Here is a 13452-nt window from a genome sequence, read left to right as displayed (position 1 = left end):
CCAAGAAAGTCAGGTGAAATTTAGAGAGTTTGGAAATGGAAGAACTGCCTGAAATCCTAACTAAGAGGATCGTCATTTCAAAAGGCAAAAACTCTCTGGTCGGCTTTATGAGATAGGACTAGGGACTTATATTCACAGTGAAACATCCCCAGATGGTTCCAATTACTGTATAATGTGCTTTCTGTGGAAGTGGCCTTCGTAGCTTTAGAAAACATGCATATTTTCTGAAATTCCTTTGTCAAGGAGACAAAGGAATTTCACTTTATCTGTTAATTTACTTTCCCATTTTTCTAGCACCTGAGATCACATTTTTCTTATTTCTCTGTTCTCCTTTCCCAAGTCTATAACATCATATAAAAATCAGCCATATTTTGAGTTTTAATACTAAAGAGTTGTAGAAAAACTGCATATTTTAACTTATACATATACTCAAAAATTTATATTTGTTGAATATATTAAATGCTGACCTAGTAAGTCAGGATGAGGATTTCTTTGAGCCAAGTTTCCTTTCTTTACATCTTAGAATAGCATTCCTGAAAAGAGGATATCAATATCAATTATAGAAATAATGATGAATGAATCATTTTATTATGCAGAACTTAAAGGGAAAGAATTTTTAGAAAGAGAAATCAGAATAAAACACAGGTTTTCAAGGAAAACCAGGGACAAGGAACTCAAGCATTATTAAATAAGACTGATTTCTCCCAATTTTGGAGCTAGACTTTAATTCAAATTGGATTGTAATTATTTTCTTCTAACTGGTGATCATCTATGACCTCTGATTGCAGAGTTTTATCTAATCTATAATATGGTCTTATGTGTTCAGTTTTAGACATTTGTTCTATAAAAATGGCCTGATTCTGAAAAATAAATTAGTTTTTGTATGTATTCAATAAATGGGTAGTATTTTGCTAGAGGGAAATGTAGTGCCCATATCCTCAACAGAGGCTAAAGCTGGCTCTTGCTAACTAAAGTCATCAAAAGGAAACCTCCTAAGGGCAAATGACTTTCAGATTCACCATATTCACAGTAAACTCATAATGCTTTACTTCATGTTACACGTATGGTGGCAAAGACTGTTTGCTGCTTATCCCAAATCTACTCTCCTTTTCTTTCTTACTAAGAAAACTCTATATTAATGGGGGTAGTCAGATATGCAGCTAAAAGATTACATTTTCTTTATTTCTTTGCAGCTAAATGAAGTCATGTGACCAAACATTACATATGGCTACATAAGCAAAAAATGTTGAATAGATTTCTAAATTTGCTTGGAGCTATGCCTCTTTAAGCCTTTCCACTTTTTCCTGCTGCCTGCATTGTGGACATTGTGGCTGGTGTTTCAATAACTATCTTGGTCAATGTTGTGATCTTGAGGATTGAAATTCATTTGCAGATTAAAAGAGTATGGGTACTTGATGACTGTGGTAGAACCATACCAAACATTTACTGCTTTTCACTGGATTTCTCTCATGTCTAAGCCACTAATATTTTAGTATTTCATTCATTCCTAACCAAACCTAACTCTTAACTGAAACAATTATGTGCAAAATTTGGATAGTTTAAGGATGATTATAGAAATATATTGCTATGTGCACCTAACAGCAGAGCTCCAAAATACATGAAGCAAAATATGTCAGAATCAAAAGAATATGCAATTCAGCAATAAATAATAGAAAAACTAGACAGATGATTAAAAAAGAAATAGAAAATTTGAACAATATTTAGACCTAAAAAACATTTATGGAACACTCTGTCCAACAACAAAGACTGTACGTTCTTCTCAAGTACGCAGGGAATATTCCCCAGAATATATTAGGTCATAAAGCAAATCTCCATAAATTAAAAAATATTGAAGTCATACAAAGTATAATTTCTGACCACAACTGAATTAAAACTACATATCAGTATGAAGGAAATTTGGGTAATTCTCTGCTTTGTGGAAATTAACCAGCATGCTCCTAAATAACCAATGGCTCAAAGAAGAAATCACAAGAGATTTCTAACTATAGAAACACTTATGTAAAATTTATAAATCTATTGAAAAGTAAGAATATTTCAATAACTTAACCTTCAGCATTAAGAAACCAGTAAATGAAAAAATACCATCAAGTACCATCAAGTGAGAGACAGGTAATGATAAAGATTAAAGTGGAAATAAATGAAATAAATAATAGGAAAAAAAAATAGAGAAAATCAATGAAACTATAAGTTGTTCCTTTGAATAGATCAACAAAATTGACCCAGCTTTGCTAGACTGGCCAAGAACAAAAGAAAGAATATTCAAATTATCAAAATTGAGAATTAAATGGGTGGAGGCATCACTACTGCCCTACAGAAATAAAAAGTATTATAAGGGAACATTATGAAAAAGTGTATGCCAACAAGTTAAAAACTGACTAAGTCCCAGAAGTACACAAATAACTGAAACTAACTTAAGAAGGAAATTTAAGAACCTGACTAAACCTATAAGTAAGGAGATTGAATTATTAATCAAAACACTTTCCACACACACACAAAAAGGCTAGAACCAGGTAGTTTCACAGCTTCACTAGTGACTACTACTAAATGTTTAAAGAAGAATATATACAATTCATCACAAATCTTCCAAAAAACAGTAAAGAGTGGAGAACAATTACCACCGCATGTAAAGTATAAATTAGAGAATTAAAAGAATTATAAAAAATGTATTGCAATTATGTTATCTAAAGGGTTTATATTTTAAAACCATTATAAGATATTTACCAAAAGCCTTTATTATTTACTGAAAGTCTTCAGCAGCTTCCGTTTATTTCTAGGGACAAACTGGTAGTTTAGGCAGTTACTTGGGAGTTTGGAACAGCTTTTAGAAGGGAAGAAGGATGTGGTTCTATTATTTGTGTTTGAAATGTCCTAAACTAATATATACATATGCATGCATACACACACACACACACACACATAATTATTCTGTAAACTACCATTACTCACTTCTCCAAAGTCCTTTCTCCTCCCAGATATGCCCTTAGGAAAATTGTTTTGAGAAATTCTGTTTTCTTTCCAAATAGCTTTGATATTTATCTTGGGTGAGCGGGCAAAGAAAAAGAGTGCGTGGGGCATGAATCATTTTGTGACAAATCATTGGAATGATTTTAGATCCTTCACTTTCCTTGTAAAAACCCTTTCTAAGATCTGAGACACATGGCACATGATGTTTATAGATATGTTTAAATAATACTGAAAGAAGTCAGACATACATTTTCTGCTTTGTGAGAAGGCATATGTTAGCTCTGGGAAGTCAGTAACATACAGGTGTTTGTTAAATGGAGCACAGGAAAGGGAAGGAACAGAGAAAATTAAGATGGCAGTGAATGGGGTAAACCATTTCACTTCTTGAGTGATACATTAACATCTTGGTATAGTAGTGCATTTGCACACTGTCTTTATTTCCTTTTAAATTAATAGTTTAAAAACTATGAATTATATTTGAGCCTTCATATGAAAGAGAAAATTTTGTTTTTCCCTACAACAGATTAACTGGAGCACACATTGCATTTGGGTGTGTCACATAAAGTTCAAAGGGGAATTCACTAATCACATTATTTTGCTAATCTCAACTTTTGCTTCATTTAGCTTTTGTTTTAAATTTATTGCCTGATGTTGGTTTTGTGTAGATGACAATATTTAATATAAATAGGCACCAAGAATTTCAGAGGATCTACCTATTACCGAAAGACTTCAGAAGAGAAAATGAGAATGAGGATAAGGGAGATAAGAGATGTCATGTTGCATTTTAATAGAATGTATTATCACTTCTGGGATTATTATTAAGTAGAAGAATTACAATGAGTTACCCATTTTCCTTTTATTTTTTTAATTTTTAAGGAAAAGCAGAATAATTCTCAGGAAAACTATACATTTTTGCTCAGCTTATTTATGAAAGCAGCTACTTTTTAATAAGTTTTTATATAAATATATATTAATATTATTCAGCTCTTATTAACATCTTTAATCAAATTAATCTTTAAGTGGTTTTATTGAATCTAAATGTAATATATACTAATCTTTTCATAATTTTTCACGCATTTTTTTCATTCATGATCATTTCCTCCTTTAAATAAAGGTTGTTTAAAAATTATTTTGATAACTGCATACTCTTAAATCCCAGAGATGCAGATATGTTTATTTAAAAATTCCCTTTCCCATCTTTTGTATTATACATGAATGCTACAATGAAAATGTATTCACTTTTAATTTTAAAAAAATTTTAATTATCTTTTTTTAAAGTTAGTAGATCACACAAAACTTTACATTAAAAAACTTAAGAGGTTCCCATATACCCCACTCCCCATGCCACCACTCCCATAATTTTTTTATTGTATTTTTTTGAAGATACATAGATCACACAAAAAAAGTTTCATTAAAAAATAGAAGAGGGTTCCATATACCACCCCCCACTCCTCCCACATCAACAACCTCTTTCATCATTGTGGCACATTCACTGCATTTGGTGAATACTTTTTAGAGCACTGCTGCCCTACATAGATAATAGTTTACTCTGTAGTTTACACTCTCCCCCAGTATATTCAGTGGATTATGGCAGGATATATAATGTCCAGCATCTGTCCCTGCAATATCATTTAGGACAACTCCAAGTCCTGAAAACACCCCCACATCACATCTCTTCTTCCCTCTCCCTGCCCTGAGCAACTACTGTGGTCACTTTCTCCACTTCAATGCTACAGTTTCTTCCATTACTAATCACAATAGTTCTATAGTAGAATATCAATAAGTCCACTAACCATCCCAGGGCCCACAGGATGGAAGAATAAAATATGGATTAGAGTGGACTTATTGATATTCTTCTATAGAAAATGTATTCTTAATAGGGAAGCAGTGTAGAAATGATTGGGGATATAGCTTCTAGAGCTACAATGCCCAGGTCCAGTTCTGTCACTTTTCCAATTCCTTCCTTCCCTCCCTTCCTTTGTCCCTCCTTCCATAACCTTTTTTCCTTCTTTTCTGTAGGTTAGGGGTCTGCAAAATTCTTATATAAAAGAGAGTAAACACTTTTGGCTTTGTAAGCCATGTACAGACTTCATTGCATATTCTGGCTTGTTTTCATTTATAGTCATTGGAAAAAAGTCATTGTTATCTCTTGGGCTATACAAAACCATGTCACAGGCCAGATTTGTCCTGCAGATTGTAGTTTACTGATCACTGAATAGTTTGTATGAATCAACATCTAAGATCCATTCAGTATTAATTCAAGATTAAATATGCATGAGATTTATTAGGAAACACGACAGTGAGAGGATAAAGTGAGTCCCTAGATTGAGATGCAGTTCTTATTGCTGTGAATGTTGGGTAGAAGAATCTTGGACAGCAGTGCAGTTCTAGGGAAGTTTGGCAAGACCTATGGAGTGTCCTCAAGCCAATAACCATTGAGGGGCATTAATTCTTTTCCTATTCTCACATTGGTGTTTTAATCAGTACCAAGATGAAAATCTTAAAATTATATCCATGAACACGTTTTTCCATTATTACCATGATTTAAACACCTAGAAATGATCTTTGAGTCAAAAGATTTTGCACTTATTTAAGTCTTTTAATGTATGTTGACAAAGTGCCCTCTCAAATAATTGTAAAGATTTATATTCACACCAAGAAAAAGAGTGGCTGTTTTCCATTCACTCACGAGTATATTAAGTAGTTGATTTTTTTCTTTTAATTTCATTAGTATTGAAGATGAACCCATTTCATATGTCTATTAGCCTCCTGTGTTTCTTCTTTCATGCTTTTTCTGTTTCCTATATTCTCCATTTTTGGGGAAAGGAGGATGCTTATCTTTTCCTTATTAATTTGTGAGAAATCCCTGAAGTTAGAAATTTTGTCCATTGGTGATTTCTGTTGTAATATTTTACCAGTTTTATGACTTTAAAATTTAAAATTTTGATCTAGTAAAACCTGTGTTCTTCTGAATTTGCACAATTATGTGTAGGATGACTTTGTCTACTGTATGATGAAAAATGATCATCTATACTATACTGACATGAATTAGTGTGGTGTTTCTTAAACTTGAGATATGTATGACAGTTGTATCTAAGGAAAATATTCTCAAGGAACTTCTAATATTTAGTGTAAGTACTACTTAAATATGTGGAAACATAGAGCTTTGTGTTATCTCTTTATGCTTATTGCTTCCAAACATATTAGTATAAAACCAAGAAAATAATTCTTATGTATAAACAAAGGCATAGAACAAAATTTTTCAAATTAACAAAATTAATTTAATTTGGAAGTTAATTTTGCTCTTCTAAACTAATACTGATATGAATTATACAAATTTTATTTGCATTTTTATTATTCACTTATTGAAACAATTTCATCTGAGCCATGAGAACTCATCATCATTTAACCTACGGATCATTGCCACTGTCAAATTTTTTTTCTATTTTAGCAACAAAATTAGGTTTTAAACACTAATCTATAATGTAAGGAGCAAATTTACTTTATTGTACGTCACAAGCTATAAATCTGCTATTGAATTGCTGAAGGTTTGTTACCACAAACTTGGTATTTGACAAGAGATTTGCCCATGAATGTAACAGTAACGATACATGTGCCTTATTTTATGAATAAGCAAAAGGAAATTTTGTCTTTATATTTGGTATAGTCTTTAATATAAGTACATAAATACAAGAGCAATCCCTCTATTATTGGTGCCATTCTGACATTAGGAAAGACCAACAAAAATTGTGTGTGTGTGTGTGTAATGGTTATTGAATAATAGCGCCGGACCATAAATTCATTAGCTTACTTAATTCTCACAACTTTCCTATGAGTTTCGTGCTATTAAGTGAGTTAATGGATTTATGTGATTGTAAGAACAAATAAACATGGGAACTGAATTCATACTGCAGCACTCAGTTATGAATTGATAACCCAGATGATCAAGAATATTCTTACATCATTGTTTAAAAATGACCATAGAAATGAAAACACAAAAAAATTTAATAGAATGCTCAAAAACCATGTTTATGTAAAATTGCGATAATCTGCTTCATAGAGTTGTTGAGTAGATTTAATGAAATGTTACATGCAAAGCTCTTTGCTTAATCCATAGTACATTCTAAGTAAATGTCTAGATCAGGTACAGATGTAACTTCTTTGACCTGATTATTTTTGACCTACAAAGACAAGTTATTTGTCTCTCTCTCTTAAGCAAAAATATCGCTAACTGCAAAAAACTTCCTACTTGGAAAGGGAAAGAATGGAAGGCACATAATAGCTAATCATCTAGAGCAGACCTGAAATCTCATAATAGGGAAAGGGGGCTTCCCTGTTATGAGACTGTTTGGGGTACACAATGTTTTTGTTTAGGCCCTTTCTTACCAATAGAATCATATTTTTTCAGTGCTGAGCATCTTTCCTGACCTGCTACTTCTCTGTAGAAGATTGGAGACCTAATTTTAAGTCTCACACGGTTAGAGTCTTCCTAAGTGCAGATTGGTTGGTTTTCTGGCAATAAATATTTCTCAAAAATTTAAGAGATACATATTTGATTCTAGCCAAATTCATATGCCAACTGCAATATGCATAATTTTCAATCTTCAGATTTAATTTCAGGTATCTTGAGCCTATCTGACTTCTATAGGAGAGCATAGTCTTTATTTTTGCCCTCAGTCATTTTGTTCTACTGCCCATATATACTGGGTTCGATTTAATTGATTTAGAGATTTATCAACACTCTTGATTTAGTGATTGACAAAATTTACACTTGATGCTCAAAAGTTTTATCTTTTACTAAGGGAGATGAGAGTCATTTGCATTTTCCAATCCTTCAAGTCCTCAAATCCTAGATACACTCTACTTCCCATCTTTCTAATTTGTATTATAGATAATTATTATATTTTCTTATATATATAAAGGTATACGCTTATACCTTTCTTTTAAAATGCAGCCAGTAGTAATCAAGTTATACTAATAACATTCTCCTTTCTGATCTATTCCCCTGAAGCAATAAGTTCATTAGGCATTAGGTGCTTTATCTGCCTTGCAAGTTATTACCAGCACCATTTTATAAATGTTTTGTCAGGACATTGCATGAATCACTCTCTCTTTCAAGTGGCTGATTAAGTTTTGCTTATTCTTCCTAAGCTTGAACCAAATGTGATATATATTATAGAAGCTTTTATTAGGTTGTAATCCACCCCAGTTCCTATTTCTGTATGGTTCAGGTAGGCTAGGCTAGGTCAACTGTGGTAATGCTCCTAAAACCTAACAATAGAGATTTTTTTTTTCTTTTTTCATTATCTTTTTTTAAAAATACTTAAATTACACAAAATATTACATTAATATGGGGTTCCCCTGTACCCTACTCCCCACTCTCTGTCAAGCTGCATGTATGCCATGGCCTTGCCATTTGACTTTTGAGGACTAGCGTAATGGAAAATTGTTAGCCTCATGGTATATTGAAAGGAAAACTTGATGAATCACTCATTTACTCTTAAATTTTCTGTCTCGAAGTTAAACACATCACTTCCTGTCACAATTAGTTGGTCATAAAAAGTCAGATGATTAGGGTAGGAAAGTAGAGCTATACTTTGGCGATACTGTGGGTTTGTTTTCAGATCATCACAATAAAGTGAATAAACAAAGCACAATAAAGCAAATCACATTATTTTCTTTGGTTTCCTATGGCATATAAAAGTTATGTTTACACTCTACTGTAGAGTATTAAGTGTGCAATAGCATTATGTATAAAAAAATCAATGTACATACCTTAAATTAATGTGACATAAACATTCAAAATGAGAACATGATGTTGGAAAAATGGCATCAATAGACTTTCTATTGATTGCCACAAACCTCCAGTTTGTAAAAAATACAAAATCTGAGAATTGCAGTAAGGCAAAGAGCGATAAAATGAGGTGTGCCTATATCTTACTCAAGGCTTGCATAGCAAATATTTTTTTAAAAAATAACAAAATGTATAATATACCCCTATCACCATCTATGCAGATATAGTCTCCCATTCAAAATAACAAAATAACCACTATTGTTTGTTCTCTATGTATCCCTATAGAAGATTTTATGTTTTCAATGATAAGTAATAGTGGTTTTAATGTCTTGTTCCTACTTCAGTAGAGGTTCTTCTACTGTTCTCTATTAGGCATAATGCTGAATTTGATGTCAAAATAGATATATTTTATTATTCATGTTTTTCTATGTTCAGTTTTGTTAGCTACCATTTCAGCATCTATAAAAATTAATATATGCTATTTCCTGAGCTCTACTAAGCAGATGCATAATGTTAACACATTTCCTAATTCTGAACCCTTTCTTTATGTCTTATGTAGTTTTTCATTAGGTCTTGATTTATTATTGTTTGAATATCCTTTCCTATTTGACACAGTCCCCAACATAAAATAAGAGTTCAAGCAATATTACCTATTAATAATATCTTTGTTTTTATATCTCTTTTGTTTTACATTAACTTTGAATCATTTAGACTTTAATCTGTTTAACATGTAAAATGGATCTCCAATTTTTCTTTCTCTCTTCTTTGTAATTCTGTCTCTTTCTCTTTCCCTTCCTCCTTCTTTTCCTCTCTCTCTCTACCTCCCTTCCTCCTTTTCTTCCTTCTTTCCTTTTCTCTTTCCTTGCTTTCTTCAATCTTTCCTTTCTTGTTTGTCTGCCAGTGGTTAAATAATTTAACTAATTGTAATGAATAGTCACTCATTTTACATTGCATTGAAATACTGTTTTTATCATATATCACTATGCTTGGTTCCATCCCATTGCTGTGTTCTAACCACAGTGTCATATTTACTATATATGCTCCCAAGACACTTCCAATTTTTCTTTTACTTTAATACTTTTCCTAGTGCTACAATCCATTTCATGATGAAACACACCACCTCTTATCACTCTGTCACCAGCATTGCTGGCATTTACATTGTCAGTATGGAAGTTAAAAACATGTTAAAATTGTTTTGAGAGTGGCCTGAAGGGATAGAAATTAGAAAGAATCATGGGTACAATTCTTGTCTGCTCTTGCGTTGTGGTGTAGGAGTTGGTTTTGGTTGGGTGTTTGACTTTCTGTCCTTCACAATCCCATACCTTGAAGCCAGGATCAGGTAGTTGTGCAAGCCAAAGACTTACTCTACCTTTCTTAGAACTATTATTAGTCAGGTTGAGAAGATAGAACATGTGCAATTCAGGGCTGTCTTTTAAAAATTCAGTGTAATTAGTAATATATTTAATAATTATTTACTAGATATTTGGAATATATTCTTTTGGAATCTTCAGTCTAAATTGTGGCTCTCAGCTTCTCTTGTTTTATGACTTTTTATATTTATTTTCATTGATAGTTGGAAGAGTCAAATCAGGTCTAGCTAGGATGCCACCACTACAACTTGAAAATTCCATTACTTATTTATAATGATAGAAATCAATGGGTTGTTTAAGGTTTGCCTAAAGCCACTTATGGAACTATACTTTAAGTCTTATTGGAATCTAAACACTCTGACTTACTCCCCCCATTATGCATATCTGTATGTATGTATAAGTATGTGTGTATACATAACATATACTCACACATACATACTTTTATATCATATACACAATACATATTTAAACTTTTAAAAAACCAGGAGCCACATCTTGCTAAAGATATTTTTTTAGATAAAGAACTAAAGTACCATACTTTGTAAATATATGGAATGCTCTGTACATTTTTGTTCTCTAAAAATTTCGATAAGGTATCTTCCTTAATATCATTTACTGAATCAACAAATCTCCAGAACAGGTGTCCTCTCTTTCCAAGGGACTAATGTGTTTCTGAGACAAGATGTGTAGCATTTCACTTGCAATGACATGCTGAGGAGGGTACACAACAAAGTTAGTCTCAGAAAGCATGGCCCTGGTTTCCATTTTATCAATTTCCCTTCCTAAATGAAATTGTCATATAGCAAGGAAGTCATTTATACATGCGTTAATATTTTGGGTCTCTTTCAGAAGGGTTTTGTCAACTATTCTTTTAGTTTAAAAGTTTCTAATATCTCTCAATACAACAAATTCTGAGTGACACTGGGAGAGAATTTGGTGAGAAAGAAATATTCTACATCTCTGCGCAGACCCTTTATTTCTGTACTTTTTTGTTTTAGGGCCAGGCTCACTGTGGTTATTATTACAATAGATAATAATGCTGGTATGTTTCACAGTTCTTGATTTCTCTCATACATCTTTGCATAAAAAGGCGTGGATGTTAAGAAGGGTGTCATGTAATTCTGTTGATTATAACTTTTGCCTTTCTCTCTTTTTTTTAACAGTGACTTAATTTATTTCTTATTTATCTGCAGGTTGGCTGGAAATGGGCTGAGAAACACTGAAATCACTTGGCCTTGACTCAGAACTTCAGGTTGAGTCTAGCACTGTTCCATGGGTCTCTCATCTCCCTTAGCACAGCAGGCTAGCTGAGGAATGTCCTTCCCATGGTGATGTTAAAAACTTAAGAGCACAAGCCCAACTACACAATGCATTTCAAGTGCCTGCTTGTGTCACATTTGCTAACATCCCAATGGCCAAAGCAAGTCCATGACCAAGTCCAAAATCAAGGGATAAGAAATGCACTCAGCTTCTATGGCGAAGAACTATAAAGTCACTGTTCTTTTATCAGAGATCTTCAGTGATTTTGATGTTTGAATTAATTTTCAATGTCTAAGTTGATTTGGAGTTTTTCTAATGTATCTGATTAAAAATAATTAATACCCAATCCCCCCTTCCAGATAGTGATGCAGTGATGTGATTGGATTCATCCTAACTGGAATGTTGAGGGGTTGGGTTGGGCTATCCAGGGAAAGGGAGGGGAGGGCTGGGGAAGGAAGAGGTGAGCATTGGGGATTTGTATGTCTGTAGTTAAAACTGCAATATGGGAATGCTCTTTTAGCACATATGACAGGGGAGGGTTGCTAGTGCAGGTTGTCGGTGGTGGGGGGATATACAGGATAGGGTGTACCTGGGGCATGCATCTATGGAATATAAAAGTGTTCATCTTGTCATGGTGTGTTATCTAAGTGGCGGACACCCACACAATAAACAAATAAATATTAAGATCCCATCCTGGGGAGTCCTGCTAAGTTCTCAATTAGAGGGGCAAGAATCTCTCGAGAATATAAACAGTGCCTAATAAAAGAAAACAGACCAATTTTTAAAGCTCTCAATATTATTGCAAGTAACTATGAACCTTATTCTTCAAAAATTGAAACATAGTGGTTACCATCTGTTCTGAGGGAAGGGGGAAGGAAGAACAGAATACTTGGAACATAGGGCATTATTAGGATATTGGAATTGTTTTGCAAGATCTTGTAATGACAGGTACAGGTCATTTTAAATTTTGTCAAAACCTATAAAAGTGTATGGTGCAAAATGTAAACCATAATGTAAACCACTGACCATGGTTAGTAGCAATGCTTCAATATTTGTGTATCAATTATAACAAATGTACCATACATATGTAAAATGTTATTAATAGATGAGGGGAGGGTTGGGTATAAAGGAATTCTCTGTGACTTTTCTGTAAACTAAAGTTTCTTTGAAGATAAAGCAAAAAATAAATAAATAAATAAGACCCGGGGAAACATATGGAAGAAATGGTCATTGTACATAAAAGAGAACAAATCTTACAGTGAAGAAAGGTACAATAAAAATTTTTTAAATTTTATTTTAATTTTTAAATTTAAAAATATTTACCTGCTATTTCTTCTTAATTTTGTATTTGTTTATTTTTTTGGCTTTTTTTGGGGGGGAGTTTTGGTTGCAAAAGGGTCACAACTATAGCAGGGGAGGATCACTGGTGTGAGATGTCAGTGATAGAAAGATGTGAGGGGAGGGGTGCAACTGGGGCATGCCTCTACAGCATAAGAATATGTTCAAGGGTTCATGAGGCATTTTCTCAGTGGGTGAAAACCCACATAGAAGCTGAAAGAATATTGAATTCCCATCCTGGGAAGTTCTGCAGCAGTCTCTAATAGAACAGCAAAATTAAGCACAGATTAAAACAGAAGTATTTTATATACTTAATATTTCTAGGAATTCTTTGACCTTAATTGATGGCACATGCAGTTTTTTGTTTTTTTTTTTAATTTAAAAATTTTTTTTCTATTTCTTTAAGGAGATATGACATGAGGATTCTGGGTTTCAGATTTATCTATTTTTTTCCATACACTGGTTTAACAGAAATTCAGGGTTCTATACAGAGGCTGCTCTCTGATTCCTGTTTTTCCAGGGAATCATAGAGCTCCTGCCCCCAGGCATTCCTGGGGTAGTCTTAGACTTGGGAGACAGGCTTACTAGATTTTAACTTGAAGCTGCCATGCTGAATTGTGCTTTTACTCATATTTTTTTCAGATTCTTCGATGTAGTTTCAGTTTTATGACTTTACTGTCTGTTTTCCAGTTAAACCAGCGATCA

The 13452-nt window shown here is 33.1% G+C and overlaps 1 long non-coding RNA gene across 1 annotated transcript in view; it reads left to right on the top strand.

Annotated features, from left to right (window-relative positions):
• The window catches only part of LOC101412888 (uncharacterized), a 55191-nt gene extending 42488 nt beyond the window's left edge, over nucleotides 1–12703 (top strand). The window contains exon 4 of the long non-coding RNA XR_188758.5: nucleotides 11343–12703. This is a non-coding gene — a long non-coding RNA (uncharacterized lncRNA). The remainder of the gene's footprint in view (nucleotides 1–11342) is intronic.
• Nucleotides 12704–13452: the final 749 nt, after the last annotated feature.

The sequence above is a fragment of the Dasypus novemcinctus genome, chromosome 5, assembly GCF_030445035.2.
Source record: "Dasypus novemcinctus isolate mDasNov1 chromosome 5, mDasNov1.1.hap2, whole genome shotgun sequence".
Lineage (NCBI taxonomy): Eukaryota > Metazoa > Chordata > Mammalia > Cingulata > Dasypodidae > Dasypus > Dasypus novemcinctus.
The sequence above is the reverse complement of the archived record's forward strand: the minus strand, read 5'-3'. Positions and strand labels throughout refer to the sequence as shown.